Consider the following 23,039-nt stretch of genomic DNA (forward strand, 5'->3'; position numbering starts at 1 on the left):
CTCAATAATGGGAAGATGGTGATCTTTCAACGTAAGAGGATCTCCAGTACAAGTCTTCTCACTTTCGCGCTTTGTGTGTGGAGTCAGATGATGAGGATAGTGATTAAAGACTTAGAAGAGGGATCATCACTCTAGGGTTTTCAATTTGACGGATGAGATTTTTTATTTTGACACAGAATGTATGGAAAGTAGAGAAATTGTAAATTGGGATTCACTATCAATCTTTGATATATACTCAGATGAACAATTATATGTTTTAGAAAATTTTGTTCTAGTGAATTTAATAATTTTTGTAGTGAGCATAGTATTGCTGAGCAATTGAAAGTTCTTGGAACACCTCAGTAAAATGGTATTGTTGAGAGGATGAATCGTACTATTAGGGAACATGATATGTGTATGTTGAGTGCTATCAGGTTAGAGCAATATTTCTTGGTAGAAGCAGTTTGTACAACTTGTTTCCTAATCATTAAGTCTCCTAGGTCTGCTATTGACTACAAGACACCAGATAAAATTTGGATAGGCATACCTATTGATTATTCTTTCTTTCGTATTTTTTGTTATGTTGAATATTCTTTGATTTCAAAGAAGAACAGAACTAGTTGGATGAAAAATCCAAGAAATGTATTGTTCTTGTCTATTATGATGGTTAGGTACAAATTATGGGATCCTACTGACCACAAGGTTATAGTAAGCCGAGATATTATTTTCAATGAAAATTCCATGCAGAAGAAGAAAAATGAGCCAGATGCAAAAACTGTTGAGGTGGAATGCACCCACGAGAACCAGCGAGATGGTGGTCAGGACCAAGAACTTGAAATTGTCAAAAAGCATGAATAATATTTAGGTGATCTTGAATTAAGAAGATTTGATAGACCTAAAAATGCTCATGTGAGGCTTAACGACTATATCTTATCTTATGCTTGCCTAACAGAAGAGGGCGAGCCAGTTTCTTTTCGTGACGCATGTGAGGTCGATGAAGCCGATTAATGGAAAACATCTATGGAAGAAGAGATGGAAGCCCTGTGGAAAACTAAAACGTGGGACTTTGTCAAATTGCCAGAAAAACGTAAGGCAATTGGTTGTAGGTGGGTCTTCAAGAAGAAGAAAGGTCTTGATGATACTGTTAAAAGGTACTGAGCTCGATTGGTTGTGAAATGGTATGCTCAGAAATTAGGTATTGATTTTGATGAGATTTTTTCTCTTATTGTGTGTATGTCTACTATTAGAGTTGTTTTGGATATGGCTACAGTTATTGATCTAGAGTTGGAATAATTAGATGTGAAAACTGCATTTTTGCATGATAACTTAAAAGAAAAAATTTATATGACCCAACCTGAAGGTTTTATTTGTAGGCTAAAAAAATCGTTGTATAGGTTGAAACATGCGCCGAGGTGTTGGTACAAATGATTTGACTTTTTCATGTTCAGCTTGAATTTTCATAGATGTAAAGCTGACCATTGTGCTTATTTTCGAGGCAATGATGATGAAAGCTTTATTATTTTCTTATTATATATCGATAACATGATTGTTGCAGGACCAAATAATGAGAATATTGCCATACTTAAAGCTCAGTTGCTTAGGGAATTTGAGATGAAAGAATTGGGAGCCGTTAACCGAATTCTTAGGATGATTGTACTTAGAGACAAGAAAAACATGAAAATCTGGTTAACTAAGACGAGTTATGTGGAGAAGGTTTTGCAACGCTTCAATATGCAGAATGCCGAACCAGTTATTATCTCAATTCTTGTGCATATGAAGTTGTCTTCAAAACAATGTCCTAGCATCGAAGAAGAGAAGACACATATGTCTTGAGTACCATATTCATCTGGAATAAGGAGCCTCATGTTTGCCATGGTTAGCACAAGACCTGACATAGTACAACCTGTAGGAGTTGGGAGTAGATCTATGGCAAATCTTGGCCATGATCACCAGACCGCTATGAAGTGGATCTTTCGGTATTTGAAGAGAACGTGATGATGGTATTTGTTATAGTGGAATGGATTTAAAAATCACTGGTTATGTTGATGCTAACTTTGCAAGTGACTTGGATAAAAAAAGGTCTATTACCGAATATGTTTTTTATTTTGGAGGTGGTGCAGTTAGTTGGTTATCAAGGTTGCAGTTTGTGGTGGCATTGTCTTCTATAGAGGCTGAGTATATGTCACTTACTCATGCATCTAAAGAAGAAATTTGGCTAAACATGTTACTTGGTGAGTTTCGAGTTGTACAAGATAGTATTCCGCTTCATTGTGATAATTAGAGTGCCTTGTTTCTAACAAGGAATCCAGCCTTCCATGACAAGACCAATATATATTGATGTTCAGTATCACTTTATTTGTGATGTGGCAGAAGATGGATAAATTTTATTGCAGAAAATTCATACTGATGACAATCCAGTGGATATGTTGACTAAACCCATTTATAGGGTTCGGTAAGTTGCATACGTCCACGGGATAGCAAAGTTCTCTTCCACTAATCAATACCCCAATATATCAGGGACTTGGGCACAAATAAGTTCACAAATACAAGTTCTTGACTTAGCCATGGAACAAAAAAGTTCTTCTTAAATGAAAAATAGAAAAGTTGAGGAATAAAAATTTTCCAGTAAGTTTCGGACATCCTGTGCGTCAAACATGGGTTTGCTATAGTGTTAGGGATTTATTTGTTCTGAAGAAATAAGTTCCCCCAAACAAATGTGCCTTTAGAATATAAGTGTATGGTTGTTTGGAAATTTGGATAACATTGGTAAGAGGCTGGAAGATGTATGTCCACTATTTGGATTGCCTGGAAGACGTGTCTCCCAGAAATTATATACTATAATGTTATAGAATATTATAATATTATAGAGTATTACGTTTATATATTAAATATATACTAATTATTGTATATTATACATATTAGTTAGGGGTGAGAATTAACTCGATCCGTATCTGAAATATGGATCCAGATACAAAAGTAAGGTCCGAATTGAAATCCAAATCGGATCAGAGTGCAGGTGGAGGTGGATCCAATTTGCATCTAATCTAGATCCAATTCGATATCCAACACGGGTTTTAAAATAGTAAATTTTTATTATATATATAATTTTTTAAAATAGTACATATATAATCTGGATCTGGATCCAGATCCATATCTGATGAATACTATCCGGATCCGAATTTAGATCCAAATATCCAAGATCCAGTTTGAACATGAATCTAATATATACTATTTGGATCCGGATCTGGATCTGGTCGGATCTGGCCCCGCTTTCACCCCATTTCTATGGAACCAAAGGGCCTTATCTCGGATTTATACATTGAGTGTGGTTCGTATAAGGCACATGCATATAAAAGATTCACATAAACAATTGTTTTGATGCACAAAACTTTTTCAATTGAAAAAAAAAAAAAAAAACTCTTTTCACTGTAATTATGAAATGGAAAGCTTCAAATATACGGTAGATCAATGCACTTGAAAATCTTGACAATTGACTGTCCAAATCAATGTTATCAAATTCGCTTTACTTCGACTGAAGAGGCCGAAGCCTTCAGAATTTAAGCGTAAACCGAAGCTAAGAGAAGCGTAGTGCTGCCGCTTTGGTCAGATTCGGACCGCTTCGGGCTGTTTCGGCCTGCTTCGGGTTTGCTTCGATCGAATCTTCGGGCTGCTTCAATCATAAAAGAATGCATATATAAAAGTATTTTTTTTAATTTCTTTTTAACTTTTCTTTTTTAAATTTTTTTCATTATTTATATAATATATATATATATATATATATATATATATATATATATATGAAAAAAGCTGGGATTAGCCCACTAACTCATATGAACATATGAGTCCAACGGCCTAGATTGAATCTGCGCCGATCTGACGGTCACGACCTCATTTTGTGTTTGAAATTTAATTTTTTTCTACTAATCCAAATCATTTGAAATTTTATACGTATGTTCTTCTCATCAAGGCGCACCTAATAAAAATAAAAAAACAATTATTCGAAAAAATAAAATGACCAAAATACCCCTAAAACCTTTTAGGGGTATTTTGGTCAATTTATTTTATGTAAAATATTTTTTTGATATTTTTTTAAGATTCAACTATTTTTGATGAACACAATCCTAAAATTTCAAGTGATTTGGATTGGTAGAAAAAATATTATAATTCAAATACTACTAGACATCTGTGATCGTCAGATCGGCCCAGATTCAATCTAAACCGTTGGCCTCATATGTTCATATGAGCTAGTGGGCTAATCCCAAATTTTTCCGATATATATATATATATATATATATATATATATATATATATATATATATATATATATATATATATAGGAAAAGTCTTCCCAACATCTATAGTCGAAAATGAGCAGTGATCGCCTACCCTCATCACCGTCCAAGGTTCATCACACGTTCACGATTGTCAGGTAGTGTTTTATTTTTCATTTGTTTTTTTATAAATCAGACTAATCTGAAATTTGGAGCATGTGTACATCATAGTGAGGTACACCTAATAAAAATATAAAAAACATAATTCGTGAAAAATACATTGACCAAAATACCCCTGAAACTTTTCGGGGGTATTTGGATCAATTTATTTCATGTAAAATATTTTTTTGATATTTTTTATAGATTCGTCTATTTTTTATGAACACACGCTCTAAATTTTAGATCATTTCGATTTGTAAAAAAAAATGAAAAATAAAATACTATCTGACAATCGTGATCGTGCGATGAACTTTGGACGGTGATGAAGGTAGGCGAAATCAGTGTTCATTTTCGGCCTATAGGCGTTTTGTAGTATCTTTCATATATATATATATATATATATATATTATTTATATTAAATTTAAAATAAAAATATGAAGTCTTCCTTGAATTGCTTCATTTTTCTTATCAAACCGAAGAAGACTCCGAAATGAATCTGACAACATTGATCCAAATAATATGTTACAAGATGTACTACTTTTATGACTCAAAATCTACGTTTTCTTTTACATTCATACATCTCAAAGTTAAAACTAGTTTTAGGCAATAATTGTTAAAGACTTTGCTGCTCCCCTATATTCTACTGGAAGTAGTTTTAAATTTCCCTTCCAGAATAAGCAGTTTGCTCGTGTCTGAAATTAGCTTCAACATTCGCACCATTGCTTTGCATTCTGCCTCATTTATAAAGCATGGTATGGAGGCTCCTAACAAGTTGAGTATATAATTGCCCTTATGGTCCCTCGATAGTCCACCTATTCCTGCTAGATTGGGATAAACTTTAAGGCCCTTTTAGGGTATGACCTCCCATCAATCTGACCTCTTCAACCTTGGGTAGGATTTAACTCTATATTTGAATCATCTTTGAGGTGAGTGATGAAGATCGAATTTCTATAACCCTAAAGTTCCTTTTGAACCTTTGCTCAATAACTCACTGTCTCTTAAAATGCCACCCATTTCTCTCTAACCACAGTGCCCACAGTGTTGTTGTGATCATAGTCCCACATAGGACATACCGGCCTTTTGGAACAGTGGGGATCACGCACGATCGAATTCTATATCACCCACTGTATTTAAAATAAAAATAAGTCCAGTATATAGTGTTTGATATGTAGAGAGTACAAAAAATGCAATATAGAAGATGGTCTACCATTTCCTCTGCATTCATGCATAACAAGTCCATATTTGGAATACTCAACCTCTCCACCATAGGTTATTCACATTGTTATCAACAAGCCACTCTATAAGTTTTCTTTTCCCTATGTTTCCATTTATTCCTCGAACTAGCTCAAAGAATCTGAGAAAAAGCTAAAGTTGTTGGCCCGACTCTTAAAAGTTCAACAGAAAAATAAAGTTTCTACAGCATATTGCAAGTGTGACACCATTAGTCATCCTTCCTTTATCTCGCATCCATCCAGTAAACGGGCCTTTCAGGTTCACTGACTTTGATATAGTGCTCATGGATTCTACTATGAGAAAGGGCAAAGGGGAAAAGGGCCCCTTGATTTCTCTAGATGCCATTAAGAAACATTATGATGCTAGGTTGATTAAACAGATAAATGGTGGAAGTGAAATATCGGGAGATCCTCTCTACGTTTTTCTTCAGTGTTCGTTAACTCTTCGATTTTTAGCAAATATGACCGAGTCACTGTATTAAAAGCACTATCTAAGTCGAATTTATCAGATGAGGCCTCATTTTCTAGAGTGGAGACCTTCGACCTACCAATATATTGTGTGGGCACAATGTCTGCTACATCAGTAAGATGATTCATATCTACTCTCTTGAGAGCTCTCCCTTCAAGCTTTTTAATGATTATGGGCACGTGTGTTGCATGAGAGTAGATAAATAATTATTAAAAACAATTTAGTATAAATAAAAATAATATTTGTGTTTGAGCACATAAATGTGCTCTTTTGGAAGCATCCCTAAGTTAGAAGACCTAATTGGGAGATTTTTTTCAATCTGAAATTTTGGAAACCACCTAAAAATCATTAGATGATTATTTTCAAAATAGAAAAAAAAAATTGAAATCTGACCTTTTGAACACTTAGATCTTACTTTCTAAAACTGGATGGTCTCTATTCAACCTCAAGACATTATTTTATCAAGTGTATAGAGGTTGCAATCAGGAAATTTTTTTATTGAAGTTAATTTATGGGCTAAAAAGGTTACATCCCTGAAATTTGGATTCCTCAAATTAATTTTAGGATAGGTTTTACATGAGGGAGTAAATACACAATATACTCTCACATTAGCATAATGTTTACTGAGGTCATGATTTTAAGTACACACTAAAAATTTCAGCCCAATCTAATTTATAAAACGAAAGAAAATATTGTAACAAATTATAAATCGCACTCTCAATCATCCATCAAGATCAGATAGAGTGTGTGAAACGTTTATATAACGTGTCAACCATATACTATTGATGTAAAGGGTGTCTAAAAAATACTCTAGAAAAGATTATTTTAACATTGAAAAACCCTCTAAATGATCATCTCAACCTTGATATGTAAGGATATGAAGAAAAAAATAATTTCAAGTCCTATAGTAGTAAATTTTGCAGCAAGTTATCTAGACCATCTTTTTCAAGATTTTTAAGTGCTTGTTATGTACCATTTCTTAACTTTTAGAGTTTATTACTAGGGATGAAAATAGATTTTCAAGTCATTGTAATGTTTTCGATACCGGAACTATATCTCCAAGCAAAATTTAAAGGTGTATCTTATTTATATATATAAGGTTGACACTTTAAAATGCATAATGAATAGTTAAGGTGCACCTTTAAAATCCTTCAAAAAAAGTTGTTTTAATGTTGAAAAAGTATATAATTGATCATCTTGACATCAAGAGATATAGTTATAGAGAAATCAAGATATTTAAAGTCCAAAATATACTACATCTTGCAGCACATTATCTGGACCGTCCATTTTCAAGATTTTCATGCAATTATAGATATCCTTAATTTGAACTACTTTTGAAGTTTAAAGATTTATAATTAGAGATAAAAATAAATTGTCGTACAACCTAAGAATTTTCGACACCAAAATTACATCTCATAACAAAGTTTGGAAGTATATCTTCTTTTTTTTTTTGGGTAATTAGATGTACCTTACTTTGATTGTTTAAGATTGCAACCTTATGCTAACCACGCTCTACATACCTATGAGGTACTCCTACTTTCGTATCTCACATGGCCCAATTTGAGTTTAGGTCGTTGGGCGGCTATGATATATTGAAGTTTTTTATTTTTATATTTTAAAATGCTATTGACATGAAATGTGGTGCGTCCATATTGCATCAATCAAAATAGAGTGAACCCAATAAAAAATAATAATATTTAAACTAAACAACGTGACCAAAATGGGAGTTATCTTAAGTTTGAAATGAATGTAATTATCTCTACTCCTACAAGATGAAAGCATATTCTTGCCCAAGTGGTGAATGTGGACATGAAGATATGCCATATATGCTTCAAAAGCCAATTTGGCTGTCGATACTTTGGCCAAAGCAGCAGTATGTATGAATGAAGCAACGGTGTGGCGGGCTCAGCCCCTAGAGTTTGTAACGATTTCAATTGTATTTGATGTTGCTAGTGTCCCTTTTGGCAAAGGTTGTTTAAGGATTGTTTATGTAATATTTTCTAAGTTCTTAAAAAATGGGTAGGGCCGATATCCCTAGGGATTCATCCCAATAAAAAGAGTGCGGTTTGTATAGAACCGAGGCTCTAAACAATCAAAGTAGACGCACCTTCAAATAGTGTCGCGAAATGTGGTTTCATTCCTAGAAATCTTTGTAATAGCTTTAAAATATATTTTCATTTAATTATAAAATTTAAAGCTTAAAAAATAGTGTATATCGGGGAGATCTATGAAAACTTGAAAATGTTGAAAATTGATGGCTAAAAATGTGGTGCAAGATGTGCTCTTTTCAAAGCTTGAAATCCATTTTTTTGTTTTTTTCATATCCATGCGTCTTTGAGGTCAAGATGATCAATTTGAGGATATTTGGGGCATTAAAACAACCTCTTCTAATGATTTTTTTTTAAGGAGGGCTCTAGTTTGATTGTTTAGAGGATACTATTTGGTTTGGGCTCCTAGCCCCTATTTGGTTTCGGGCTGCTGGGTGCATACGGGCACATTTCTAGTTTTGTTGCACATTACTAAACTGATGAGAGGTCTGGCCGGCATTTGGTTTCTTCTCCACAATTATAGTGGATCGACATTAGAGATGTTCCTAAGGTGAACTCCATTGGTTAAGGCATTTGCAACACTCCATCCCAAGTTCGAACCTACCCCTTCGCTAACCATCCCCACCCCCCCAAAACCCACCAAAAAAAGAAGAAGTATTGGATGTATGTAAACCAGGGGCACCTGCTCTTTGCCTGCTTTACCATCTAACCAGGGGCACCTGCTCTTTGCCTGCTTTACCATCTAGGTTAACGTTCTAAAACGTGTTTATTTCCCTCACGCTCCTGAGAAAACCCATACAAATGACGAGGTTGCAATAATCTTCTCAAGTATATACGTTAACTTCTTCCATCTCATGCACAGAGGTGCCCCAACTAGCTCCATTTGTGTTTGTGCAAATTCATTTAATGCACATCCCAAACTGCTTTTCAATTCGTGCGTGTTTTGTAAGAGCATGCTGATGTCTATTACTTTGCTTTCATTTCAAATTAATTCGCAACAAAATTTTCAGATCACCATTTTCATATATTTCTCAACTGAATTTCTGAACACTTAAAACAGTATCGATGTATAACAAACATTAAATAGGCAAACCGATGTTACAATACACTCAAGAGCGCGGAAAACTTTACGTGCAGACCCATCACACTTTAATGGAAGTTGTGCAAACTTTTTGCAGAGTCAAAGGGTATTTGATAGAAGCATAGCAATGGTCATCGGGCCCACTCCTCCAGGAACTGGAGCTATAGCTGAAGCAATCTTGCATGCCTCTTCATAATATACATCACCCAGCAGCCGATATCCTCGTTGACTGGTTGGATCCTGTAGAATGAAACCAAGCAATTAGTCATGATTCATGAATAGAGAAATGGGCAATCTGAGTCCCTTGGCTTTAGTTTAGTGAAAAGACATTGCATGAAAGGGGTGATGGATTTGAAATTCGACACAAAAACAAACCATGCTAATCGATTCATGTCTTCATACGAAGAACGGACAATGTGATAAACACTACTCACACCATGCAAATTAACACTCAAAAGTAAAAAATAATGGAATCGAGAATCTCTCTCTACAATGTTGTTTCTCAAGAGATTTTCAAATTTTGGGATTTTCTCCATATTCTTTATAACATGAATTAGCATATCGAAGTAAGAAAATGATAACAATAACAGAAAACATAATAATATGAAATGCTAACATGTGAGGAAAAGAGCATAAAATGTGTGTTCTTACTAACATATGAGAAGAAGAACATAAAATGGCTGTTCTTTTTTTTTTGGGAAAATGACCTCGACCCCCCTCCCTAAAATTTCCATCCTTATTAACCCCTCAAGTTTTAAATTTTGGGACCGTTAGCCCCCTAATTATGTTTTTCTTTGTTTTTTTTATAAATTTGATATTTTTATTTTACAAAATACCAAACCCTTCCATTAGTCAACTTCCTTTCTTTTCTCGTCTAAGACCAATCTTACTTCCAAAGACCCACTCTATAAATTTAGACACAAAGAAAATGATTTTTTTTAATATTGTGACCTATTTTACAATTGCATCAATGTCTTTTGAACTTTGAAAATGATTAGTCAATATCTTTATTACTATTGTTAATGGATTATTATTATTTATTTATTCACTTAATTAAAGAAATTTCTCAAAATACCTATAAGAGATGAATTATTTTACAATTAATATATTATTGTTGTTATTATTGTTATTATTATAATTATTGTTAATTATAATAATAATAATAATAATAATAATAATAATAATAATAATAATAATAATAATAATAATAATAATAATAATAATAATAATAATAATAATTATTATTATTATTATTATTATTATTATTATTACTATTATCATCATCATCATCATCACCATCAATAACATTTTTATATCAAGTCACCAAAAAAAAAACGGATGACCAATGTATAGGTTTAGCACTTTGTGATCAAATTTGTTAAACAAACAAAAAAAAAACATAAATAGGGGGCTAATGGTCCCAAAGTTTTCAACTTGAAAGGGAACAAGGGATTTTGGTGATTCCAAAGGGCTAATAGGACGGAAATTTCGGGGAGGGGACAGAAGTCATTTTCCCTCACCAGCATCACAGAAACCTCAAGCTTTTAACTCTTAATAACTTTGATATAACATTCTCTAGAATATTTTGATATTTAAGTTTCATACTTTTATTTTCCTGATACTTCTAATAACCTACATTTTTCATAAATGTAAACATTTTATTTTTATCAAAAGGGCGTGGTTATGTTTAAGCATAAATGTTATTTAAATGATGCAACTTCTAAGAAAAAATCAGAAAAAATATTGGTCTTAGGGAGAACAAATTTTTGGAAAACCTCGCAAGATTTTAAGAGAAAAAAGTGGTAACATTTATCACTTTGGGATTAGAGCGTGGCATCTCTTTCGGTATGTGTATATTAAACAGAAAATAAAAGTTCTGCAAATATAGCTAAAATACGCACATCCACAGCTTTAATCCCAACATCAATCACTGCAGCACCAGGCTTTATCCAGTTGCCCCTCACTAAGTTTGCAACTCCAACAATCGCGATGACAATATCTGCCTCCCTTGTGATTTCTGCTGGATTCTTGGTCCTGGAGTGCACAATGCTCACAGTTGCACTATGCCTCTGCAAACGCAGCATCAGATAATATAAGTCCCACTAGTAAACAGAAGAAAATAAAAACTTACAAATTCTTTGTTATGATTTATGAAGGTATAAGTGGGGGTCACTGGAACCCAACTCAATCACCAAAATGAAAATCTTGGGTTTGTTGGTGTCTTTATCATTACCATATTTTTTAATGATCCTTATAGATGTTCTGAGTGTCTCAGTGGATGAATGAAATTCAGTTACCAATTAAGAAAAAAGATCCAACAGATAAGGGAAAGGGAAGATCTTATATATGTTGACTACATTAAATGCCATTAGCATAAATTAACAAATATTAATGAGTTAAAGAACTTCAAGGAAGTCGCAACTTAAATAGAACATTTATTTATAGAGAGAGAGTCTTATTTTTTAAAGTGGTATTTTTTTTCTTTTGGTGGGTGGGGGGGGGGGGGGGGAAATGCTATTGGGAATCTACAGTGAAAAAGTTTTAGTTTTCTACCTGTAACAGAAGGGCAGCAGGGGTTCCAACAATATTGCTTCAGCCAACAAGTACTGCTCGTTTACCTTCAATCTTAATGCCGGACCGAGTCAGCAACTCTATGCAACCTTTGGGGGTGCATGGAACAAATAATGGTGCCCTGCCTTGCATGGCAAGCCGCCCCATGTTCAACTCATTAAAGCCATCTACATCTTTTTCAATGCTAACGGCATTCACAACTTTCTCTTCGTTCATATGCTGTCACCAAACCATAGAAGTAGCAATACTGGTAATTAAAAGAAGCCCAATCTAAAGCTGCACAAGATATTCACAAATTAAATGAATAGGAATTTCAAATTGAAAATACACCATAAACAATCACAAAGAGGCCAATAATGATGTACTGTCGTATTTTCAGATAGAAAGATATTTCCCGGCTAGCTGTATGTGCTATCATGAAGGAACAAATAGTATGCCATCAAATGGACACATCTACTCAAAACCCATGGGTCGGAAGAGTCAAAGAACAGTTTGTACCAGGAAAGAAACTGAGAACTCATAAGAAAAGAGAAGACATGGAAAGCAGACTACCACAAATCCAATCACAAAATGAGAATTAGATTACTGTTGTTAAGTCGCATAAGATGGAGGTGCATTTGCAACTACTAAGGGGGCATTGATTATGCCAACATTGATCCATATGGGACCGGCAAGTCTCCACGCTTCAAGAAATCGCCACTTTTCCCATGGCAAATGGTAGAAGCTGAAACGTCTGAATATTTCAAGTAAAATGACTAGCCGTTTGGAGTCCAAGATTCTTGGAAAATCTTGACAAAGTTATAACAGTATAATACTCAATGAATTTAAGCATGCGTGTGCGTGCAAGCATGAGCATAATTTCATCTTAGTATCATCAGATCATATGTATTAAATTTAGATAAATTCCTTAGGGCGTGTTTGTCATCTGGAACTTCAGTTGTCAGACAACTGAAGTTCCAACTTACTGTCCAAGTTCCAAATTTGGTTAGGCCGATGTTTGAGGCATGAGGAGACCATCTCACACAAAACATGAAGTGCAGTCCTCCACCCTACCCGAGGGAGAGCAGCGCTTCATCTTTTTATTTCCGTTCGCTCTCCCCCAGCTCAAAACCCTAACGCTTAGCGTTCTCTCCAAGAGCGAGCTCTCCTCCTACAATGCCATCCTCTTCTCTCTCCTCACTCTACAATGCTCCTCTGCTTTCTCAATGCTCCCAAATTCAAAAGGCCATGAGCCTCTCTCGAACCATGAGAGAGAGGTTTGAACCCAAAACATACATTTCCAATAAATTGGCTGTTGGACTCTGTTCAGTTGGTAGAGTTGAGGAAGCTGTTGAATTGCTCAATGAAATTAATCAAAATTCATGTGAAAAACCAGAAATTTTATACATATACAGGTGCCATAGATGGTCTTTATAAAGTGGGGCTATCAGCTGAAGCAAGGCAATTGCTTGAGGAAGCCATTAATTTAGGTATGAAGCCAACCCCAATTGCTTATAATACTCTGCTCAATGGTTGCAGTAAAGAAGGAAGGGCTTTCGAGGGGTTTAGCCTTTACAGGAGATGATTGATAGGAAAATTTATGCTGATTTCATTAGCCATGCAAATTTACTTCATGGTTTGTTGAAATGGAATGCAATCAAAATGGGTCTACAAATTTACGATCAAATGTCGAGAATTGAGTTCGAACCATGTGAAAGAACCTTTGACTAAGCTTGCTCAAGGTCTTTGTAGGCTTTCTTTGTGTAAAGAAATCTCTGAGGTAGACATAGAGAGGTTTTAGGAGAACTGGGGAATTGGGGTATGTACCATCTCCTCATTGTCTAATGACTCATTCTCTCTACAAGAGGAGAGATTGATGGAGAAAGCTTTGTCAATTCCAAGAGCAATTATCGAAAACGGGCATCCTCCAAAGAGGATGACTTATAACACTGTGATTAAGGTGCTTTGTACCAAGGGGAGGATAGATGATGGTGCAAATGAGTGTGATGAAACTCATGTTAGACAAACAAGTCCTAGTAAAGCTCATACAACATCTTGGTTAAAGAATTTAATCGATTGGATCGGGTCTTTGATGCAGCTAATCTTTGTGCAATTGTATTGAAGAGGGGCGTGTTCCTTATCAGCAACCAGCTGAAATTTTGGTGAAAGAAACTGAGTTTTGTGAAGCTAGCACCATTTGATTACTAGATTTTTGACACTTACGAGTTTATGCAATGGATCTGATGGATTACTAAGAATACAGGTCGATTCCAAGAAACTATTCAGTGACATAGCTTTCTTTGGGTGTAGGAGATATTTGGTTTGGTGAAGAGAGAGTGAGAGTGAGAGTGTGTGTGTGTTTAAGCTGGAATCAAACCCACAGACTTCAGGTTCAGATATGGAGCTGGAACCCCATAATGGAGCCTTTGATGTCAGAAACAGAGGATTCACATTCTTGTTAGTTTCCAAATTTAGTTATACTGGAGTAAATGGGCCCTTTGATTGCTGAGACCCATGGGGCAAAAAAAGCAGAAAAAATTCAGGGGTCAGAATGCTCAATTTTCTTGGAAATTGATCCAAATTCCATCCAAGTATTACATTGAACTCTGCTAAATTCTAGCAAAACCAGTAGCTGGTCGGAGACTTGGCCATGATTTGACAACACAGTTTTGAATCAAGCACACCGGCCTGATTTAGAGAAAGAATTCTTCTGATTTTTTTTCTAATCGGTTCCTCCAAAATTTGGTGATCTGTTTGAACTTTGAAGTACCACCCAAAGTTTGCAGCATTTGAAGTTTAGATGAATTTTAAGAAATGGCTAACTCATGAGAGGATGTAATACCATTACATTGAATTGTTTGCTCCCTCCCTCGCTTGCTCCCTCTCCCTCCCCATCCATGCACAAATAAATTCCACCTAAAACCTTTGTTAGGAATAACTTATGTTTCAGCAAAATTAGCTGGTTGGCAATCCTCAATTAGCCATCTTTCCCTTCACTTATCCCGGTTTACAATAAAAAGCCAGAGACAAATAGATGACTCAAAGGAATTCCTAAGCAAAGTAATCATAAATAGTGGCAGTTTCATTAATTTGGATGTGAGGTTTCCAAGCACAACTTGAGGAGACTCTCGGTTGTTAAGAGACTTGAATTAGCAAAACAGGATCCTTTCAGGCAAGTGGTAATAAGTAGTAATAACACTTTGGAGGGGAACTGAGTAGACTGCGGTCTATAGTGATTGGAGGCAAATAGAGTAGGAGCATTAATGGCGGAGTTTGGGGGGCTGGAACTGGATTGTGATACATTTCAAGGATATTGAGGTCCATTGTGTTTATAGGGGCATCTGGGAGATGGTAGTACCACTCAGTTCTGTTTTGATGTCTGATGTGGCAGGTGTGCAAGCATATTAGAACCAAACAAGGTGCATTGGTCAAGTATTTCAAGGTTAGGGAGTACAGAAGCTGGAAACCTCTTCTTTCACTTCTCAAGAAAAACTCCTAATCATAACCGTCTTCTTCCCTCCTTTTCAGATCTCAATTTCTATTATGTGTCATCTCATTCTTATCGTATATAGCTCCTAGAAAACACAAACAACTGCCCTTATTATGTGATCCTTGTATTGGTATCTTACTAACTTAATGATTGCATTGATAAAATGTTCCAACCACAAGTTCAAGGCTAACAGGGACAGGTTTCCAAGATTCGTATCCACTGTCCAATAATTCAGGCCAATAATCAGACAAGGATATGGGTAAAGATGTCCTATTGAACAATTCTAGGACATACAATGTGTGAAAAACTCTTATATGACAAGTTAATCCACCTAAAAGAACTAAAAATTTTGTAATGTCCAAAAAAACAGTATTGCGCATTCCGTTCACATATGCACATGTATGCATATTTAAAATTTTAAAAAATTATTTATCCAATTGATTGAGAGTAATTGTTGTGCATAAGACCATACCAAAAAGCTCAACAGGTCTAGATTACTAAATAAAGTGAAATGAAAATAACAATCTTCATTTCTATACGTGTGTATTCTGGGGAGAAATAAACTTTTTTTCTTTTAGCATTCTAGCTAGAATAATACATCAAATGAGAACAAATGAGAATATCGATGCTTAAATTGTAACCGTGGCAGTTACGTCGTATGAAAGAACCAAAAAATTCATCATCACATACGGAAGAACTCAAAAAGTCAACATAGTTAAGAACTTTGAAGTGAATGGTTAGATATTCAAATTAAATAATCAGACATCAACATTTAGATCCACAGTGGATTTTTTTAAATTTACTTTTTACATTTCTAAAATTTTAAGTTTTCCATTTTATTGGTAATTACTCATTTCAAATATACCAAGTTGCAATTCATATGTAAGACATAAAAACTTAAATGACACTTGTGTATCATAGATAAAAAACAATGGTCTAGATCATGTTCTGCAAATGGTTACAACCAGTGTTTTCAAACTCAGGGAGTCCAACTCGGACTCACCCAAGTTACAGGGCTCAGCAGGGAGGCGTCTCAAGCCCGAAACTCCCCAACTGAGGGGTATATATAAGTGATATATAAATCAGTAAAATGGGTTTATCATTGATATAATCAATTTTTTTTTTTTGATAAAGTTAATTGTATTGCTATAAATATTTTACATGGAGTGTTTGAACCGAGAGTCCCTCCATGGTAGGACTCTTCGTAAAAAATGGGTCAACCGACCCTATACAAAATGATCGTATCGATCTGTCCAAAGTTATACAAAATACACAATGAGATTACAAAAAAAGGGCCTATAGTATTACTATAATCATTGAATCAGTTCTACTTGACTTATAATTATTCTATATATACTTTTTTATGGTTTTATGATTTTTAATGGTTTTTTATTTTTCTCATTTTTCTGAGAAAATGATCTTTAACCACTTTTTTTATTTTTTGACCTTTTGAAAAAAAATATTCTCGTCTTTTATTGTACTTTTTCTGTTGTTCTGTTTACCTTTCTTTACCAATTTAAGGAATTTTTCCTTTTTTGGGTTTTTTGGCTATTTGGTCCACTCGCACAGACTCAGGCGAGCAACTAGAACTCACCTGAGTACCTCAGCCAGGCTAGGGACCAAGATCTGAGCCCAAGCTGAGTTTAAAAGCAAAGGTTACAAAAGGGAATTTGTAGTGATGAACTCATAACTAGATAACCTAATGTGGAGACATACCTTTGGAAGGGGAAGTTGAATAAGAATGCCATGAACTGTAGGATCAACATTGAAACGTGATACAGCAGGGAGAACTTCTGCTTCTGAAGAATCTTCAGGTAAATGAACCTCTTGAGATGTAATGCCCGCAGCTTCACAAGCTTTCTTCTTATTTCGAACATAAGTTTGACAATCGGGTCTTGAACCAACTAAAATGACAGCCAACCCTGGAACTATGCCAAGTGCATCTTTCATCCTAGATACTTCAACTGCAAGTTCATTTCTAATTTGCTTTGCAATTGACTTTCCATCAATAACTATCGCAGCGGGTTCACTTGGCACTATAAAATACATAGAAATTAATTATGTACAATGATCCCAAATTGAGTCTAATCACAAAATATGCATCCAAACCCACACACACACAAAATGTGAGCATAAGCTTGTATGCGGAGAGAGAGAAGGAAAGAAGCAAAACATGTCATCGATAATAATTTGGCATAACATACAACGTGAAACAATAATTCCATGGTTGATCGTGTTCAACACATTCATTAAGACAATATGTTATGTACCCTAAATATACAACAAAAACATAAATGTGTTTAACACATAAACAAAATTCTGTGGCAAATGTCTAGGGAAAATATTACTCAACCTGCATGGTTAATCATGTTAAATACATTCATTAAGCCAATATGTCCTATGCCTTATAAATTAGAGCAAAACAACAAATGTATTCACCACATTAACAAAATTCTGTGAGCATATCTTTTTGCGGCAAATTAATTCAGGCACATTTTGCTCAAAACCTGCAGGAATAAACAAGAATCAAAAGGAAAGCTATAAAGCAAAAGCAAATAGTACAGAAATTAAACTCACTTAGTACCGGTTCTATTAATTAGAGGTAAATGGGTCGACATCTGCCAATCCAAATGGTATACAAGTCAAAACCTACACAGTGCATTCCTAAAATGAGAAAACAAGTACATGACGAGGTTCAGTGGCTTATTTGACTTAATCTTCTTATTTTACGTCACTACCCACAATTACAACTACAAACTCCTAACTAGAACAATCACCTCAATCATGTATATACAATAGATTGAAACGTTTATACGAACAAACCGAACAAAAATCTAGTACAACATAGAAAACTTTCTGTTAGTGACATTGAGAACACATTAAACAAACTAATCCAATCAAATGATCTATCACAATATATAAAACTTTCCTTCAGAGGTATTGAGAACTCAATAACTGCTTTAATTGCAATTATCATAACAAATCTACAGTTTTAACAATGTCATGCAAAAACTAAATTTTCTAGTACATGAAAATTTTTACAGTTTGTCAGAATGCACATGTACAAGCTATCCAGCTCATTGCATACTTGATTATAAATATATACGTTGACACGTAAACAACACGCCCATGGTGTCCATAAGAAACTTAATGCCATTTGCTCCTGTATATACGTTTGGTGGTATTAAAAATGTCATACTTGCAGATTAGCTTCAGACAAGCTCATAAATTCGCAAAATGAAGCAATGAAATTCATTAAAAAAAGAAAGAGAGAGAAATAAAAATGAACAGTATCGTCAGAAAACCCAAATTTGTCACTCATTCCCATTTAGAAACACGCATTTCAGTATTTTGCCTGCCAAGGAACTGTAAGCATTAACCAGTACTATCAATGTATCAATGCAATCACAAGAAATAGAATAACAGAAATCCAAAGTAAATACAAACTCCAAAACAAAAAGCATTCCAGTAAAGTAAGAACTCACAGCTAGCATCTTGGACGGCCATATATATATATATATATATATAGAAAAGCCTTCCTAAGGCAAAAATGAATAGTGATTTCACCTATCATCATCACCATTCAAATTTCTTCGCGCGGTCACAATTGTCCAATCGTATTTTATTTTTTATTTTTTATTTACAAATCGAAATGACTTGAAATTTGGATATTACGTTCATCTTACTGAGGCGCATGTAATAAAAATATAAAAAAAATTATCCACAAAAAATCAATTGATCAAAATACCCCCAAAACATTTCAGGGGTATTTTGATTAATTTTTTTATGTAAAATATTTTTTTTATATTTTTCGAAGATTCCCCAATTTTTGATGAATACACGCTCCAAATTTCAAATCATTCTGATTTGCAAAAAAAATGAAAAAATGAAACACTACTGGACAATTGTGACCGCACGATGAACTTTGGACGGTAATGAAGGTAGGCGAAATCATTATTTATTTTTGCCTATAGGCACTGTATAGTGTTTTCCTATATATATATATATATATATATATATATATATATATATATATATATATATATATATATATATATATATATATATATATATATATATATATATATATATATATATATATATATATATTCACGGCACAATCCATCAGTATTATAATAATTTTATCCGTCTCTCACAATAGCTATTTGAACATTAACTACATTATTTTTTAATAATTTTTTATTAATCAATAAATTTTTTTTTGTAAGGAATAATAATGGCAACTATAGGGAAGCAACAACATACAAAAGCACACCAACGATCAAGAGAATATCGTCATGCAATACGAGTAAGAGCACAACAAACAAAATAAAGAACATGCTTGCGCAAATGAGAGCCATAAGTGGAACACACAACAAACAAAACAAATAACATGCTATAAAAGATAATACATTAATCCTCAACTAAACTTCTAACACAGATTTTGATACTACGGAAATCTACTTAGATATACTTCCAAATTGCTCCCGCTGTCATGCGGTGCACCTACAATATGAGCCATCCGGATTCTGTTGCTGCAATGGATAGATTCTATTATCATAGACAGAGCCTCCTTTAGAATTATGAGAACTATTTATAGGAGAAGCTGATCACTGCAAAATATTCCAAGAAATATGCAAGGATATAATTTAGCATTTCAGTTTGCTATATTCTCAATACCTGAAACAATGGAAAATTAATATAAAGGAAAATCAGTTTACATATTTAAAATAAGTGGTCAGGTGTACCTCTACGATCCATAATTGATTACAGAAATTGATAAACTGATATTTCTATAATTATATTATTATGATATAAAAAATGAGACAAGCAACAGATTACATAAAATAAGCATTCATGATCAAATAACTGAGAAACAGTACATTATTGACATTCTAAATGATCTGTAATCGTTCTTATATCCCATTACTATATCACATAAATATTTTATATGAATTCTTGAGTATAATTTTGAGCACAAAAAAAAATGATTTAGAATGCCTTGTTAATTATATTTAGTCTCAAAAAAATGTGTCTAGTTGAAATAGCTACTTTGGATGTGGGAGATGCTTTCTTTGGTGAAGTGTGTGTGTATTTCTAGGATCAAACCTGCAAACTTCTGTTTCAGATATGGAGCTGGAACTATAATGCAGCCTTTGATGTCAGAAATTCAAACCAGGGGATTCACATTCTTTTGCTAGTTTCCAAGTTCAGTTATACTGGAGTAAATGGCCCCTTTGATTGTTGACATCCCATGGGGCAAAATGAGAAAAAAAAAATTCGAGAGTCAGAATGCTCAATTTTCTTTGAAACTTGATCCAAATCCCATCAAAGTGTTATTTAACTCACATGAATTCTAGAAAAACCAGTCGCTGGTTAGATATTTGGCCGTGATTTGACAAAAAATGTTAAATTAACATACTGAGTGAATCAAGCATAACAGCCTGATTTAGCGCAAGAATTCTTCAAAATTTTCTTTTTAATGGGTTCTTCTAAAATTTGTTGATTTGTTTGAAGTACCACCCAAATTTTGGTGATTCTTCAATATTCTCTTCTTCTGAAAATCGGTGCCTCGGATCGGGCATCCCAAAAACCCATTAAGATCGGTGAATCGGCGGTTTCGATCAGAGATCAGTCGAATCGGTCCGATTCGGCATTAAAAAAAATCCAAAAAATTATTAAAAATCATTATTAATGTTGTTTTTTAAGAATATAATAAAAAATAGGGGTACTACATTATTAACTTTTATTTATTTATTCATCAATATGCAAATATTGAGATGTTCTTTCTCTGTATGAATTTATGTTAACCATTAAATTTACATCACATAAAAGAAGAATCATAAAATTATCATGAATGGCGTATATAATCACACATGGACTACAATAAAGCATACGATTCATAAAATACAACCTTTACCTAGTAAAAATAATAGCTCACGATGACTATAGCTCCATATCAGAAAAAAGAAGAAGGAAAAAAAACAGAAAAGAAAAGAGAAATGATCCCCCAATAAACATCAAGAGAATATGAAAATGAAAAAACGAATAAAAATGAAAACCCAACAATGATTCAAACAAGAAACGCAAATTATTATCACCTACCTAACTATAATATAAAATTTTTACAACCTAACTAACTATAATATTATATTCTAAAATTGAAATTGTTGGTTTATATTTTATAATTATTTTACTATACAAATAATAAAAAATACAAAATATCTTATAGTATCATCTAATTTAAAATATATTATTGACAACTATAAAAAAAATAGTACATTACGTAATTTATAATGAAAATAAATTAATAAATAAAAAACAAGATTTGGTTATCAATGTAGAAATTATTAGAATGCGTCCAATTTTCAAAATAAAAAATTAATTTTTCAAAAATCTAATTTTTTAGATTTCTAGAATAAATTTAGTGGAAGAGATTCTTAGGAGAGAGAGAGAGAGAGAGAGAGAGAGAGAGAGATAGAGACAGAGAAAGAGAGATTTCAAATGGCCTCATTATGAACCGGATCTCTTTAAATTAATATTCTTAAATTTATGTTAATGACCACTATGTTATAAAAATAAAAAATATAATCAGATCATTTATTCCTAGGTAAAAAAAAAAAGTCTAACAATAGGCATTGATATATGAGAGAGAGGAAAAAAGCTAACATGCTCCGTGCTTCCAGCAGTCCAATGACGTTGTGCATGTCGAATGGGACGAAATATCCCACGTCGAAAAATTAGAATAAGGGTGCTTGAAAAGTATGATGAAGTATGAGGCAGTGTGCCTATGGTTGATAAGGGCATGTGGCCCTAGGGGGGACATGATTGACGACAACAAGAGGCACACATGGCCATGTAAGACCTGAAGTACATGTACACCACAATTGCCCAATTTTTAAAGGAAATTAGAAAAATGTCCTTCTACCTTTTTTTTAAAAAAAGTGTGATGGGTCAATACTCTGTCATGCTTACCGCGATTTACTATGCAAACATGGTCGGATCTTGTTTTATGACTGGATTCAGAACGGTACAACTGATACCCAATCCAAATCGCTCAATTTCGGATTGGGTTGCCGATTTTTTGAACACTGATTTTAAGTAATGGTTAATTCATGAGAGGATGTAATACCATTACATTGAATTACTTGCTCCCTCCGTCCCTTCATATATTCACAAATAAATTCCATTTAAAAAAGTTTGTTAGGAATAACATATTTGTCAGCAACACCAGCTGGTTGGCAATCCTCAATTATCAATCTTTCCTTTCATTTACCTATACGATTATAATATTGGGTGCGTGTAATGCATTATACGTGTAATGCATTATACACATACTCCCTAGGGATTTTCCTAATATTTTCAAGGACTTTTGGATGTCTAATTTTTAAGGAATTCTATAAAATTGTTTTATATTTTGTGAGTTTCAAGGGATTTTTTTATGATTTTTATGTGATTTATTATGGGAGATTGGGGGGTTTATACAGGGTTTGCAAGTAGGTATCTCCCATAACCATTGGAGATTATGCTTCGTAATAATTAATTTCCTCAGATAATCCCAGCCAAAATCCTAGTCAAACCTCATCCAAAAATGGTCAAACTGACCATCCAACCCTCTAGAACCTTTTGGAAAATTTTGGAGATTTCTAGGGTATGAAAGGGATAAGTGACGTGATATGAGTCGCTAGGCCCATTGGGCTTAGCAACGAGAGGCATGTTGCTGGCCTAGACAAACTCCTAGTGATTAAGAGAAACCTGTT

General features: G+C 33.9%; 1 pseudogene across 1 annotated transcript; it reads right to left on the minus strand.

Annotated features, from left to right (window-relative positions):
- Nucleotides 1–9,167: 9,167 nt before the first annotated feature.
- Nucleotides 9,168–17,415, minus strand: LOC18425087 (bifunctional protein FolD 4, chloroplastic-like; annotated as a pseudogene). Its single transcript, XR_016054523.1, has 4 exons — nucleotides 16,996–17,415; nucleotides 11,793–12,029; nucleotides 11,141–11,308; nucleotides 9,168–9,479 (listed from the first exon to the last, which is right to left on the minus strand). The product of XR_016054523.1 is annotated as a bifunctional protein FolD 4, chloroplastic-like (transcript).
- Between the last annotated feature and the right edge of the window lie 5,624 nt (nucleotides 17,416–23,039).

This window comes from Amborella trichopoda, chromosome 4, assembly GCF_054954075.1.
Source record: "Amborella trichopoda isolate Santa Cruz 75 chromosome 4, AtrichopodaSantaCruz75HAP2 v2.0, whole genome shotgun sequence".
NCBI classification, from domain to species: Eukaryota; Viridiplantae; Streptophyta; class Magnoliopsida; order Amborellales; family Amborellaceae; genus Amborella; species Amborella trichopoda.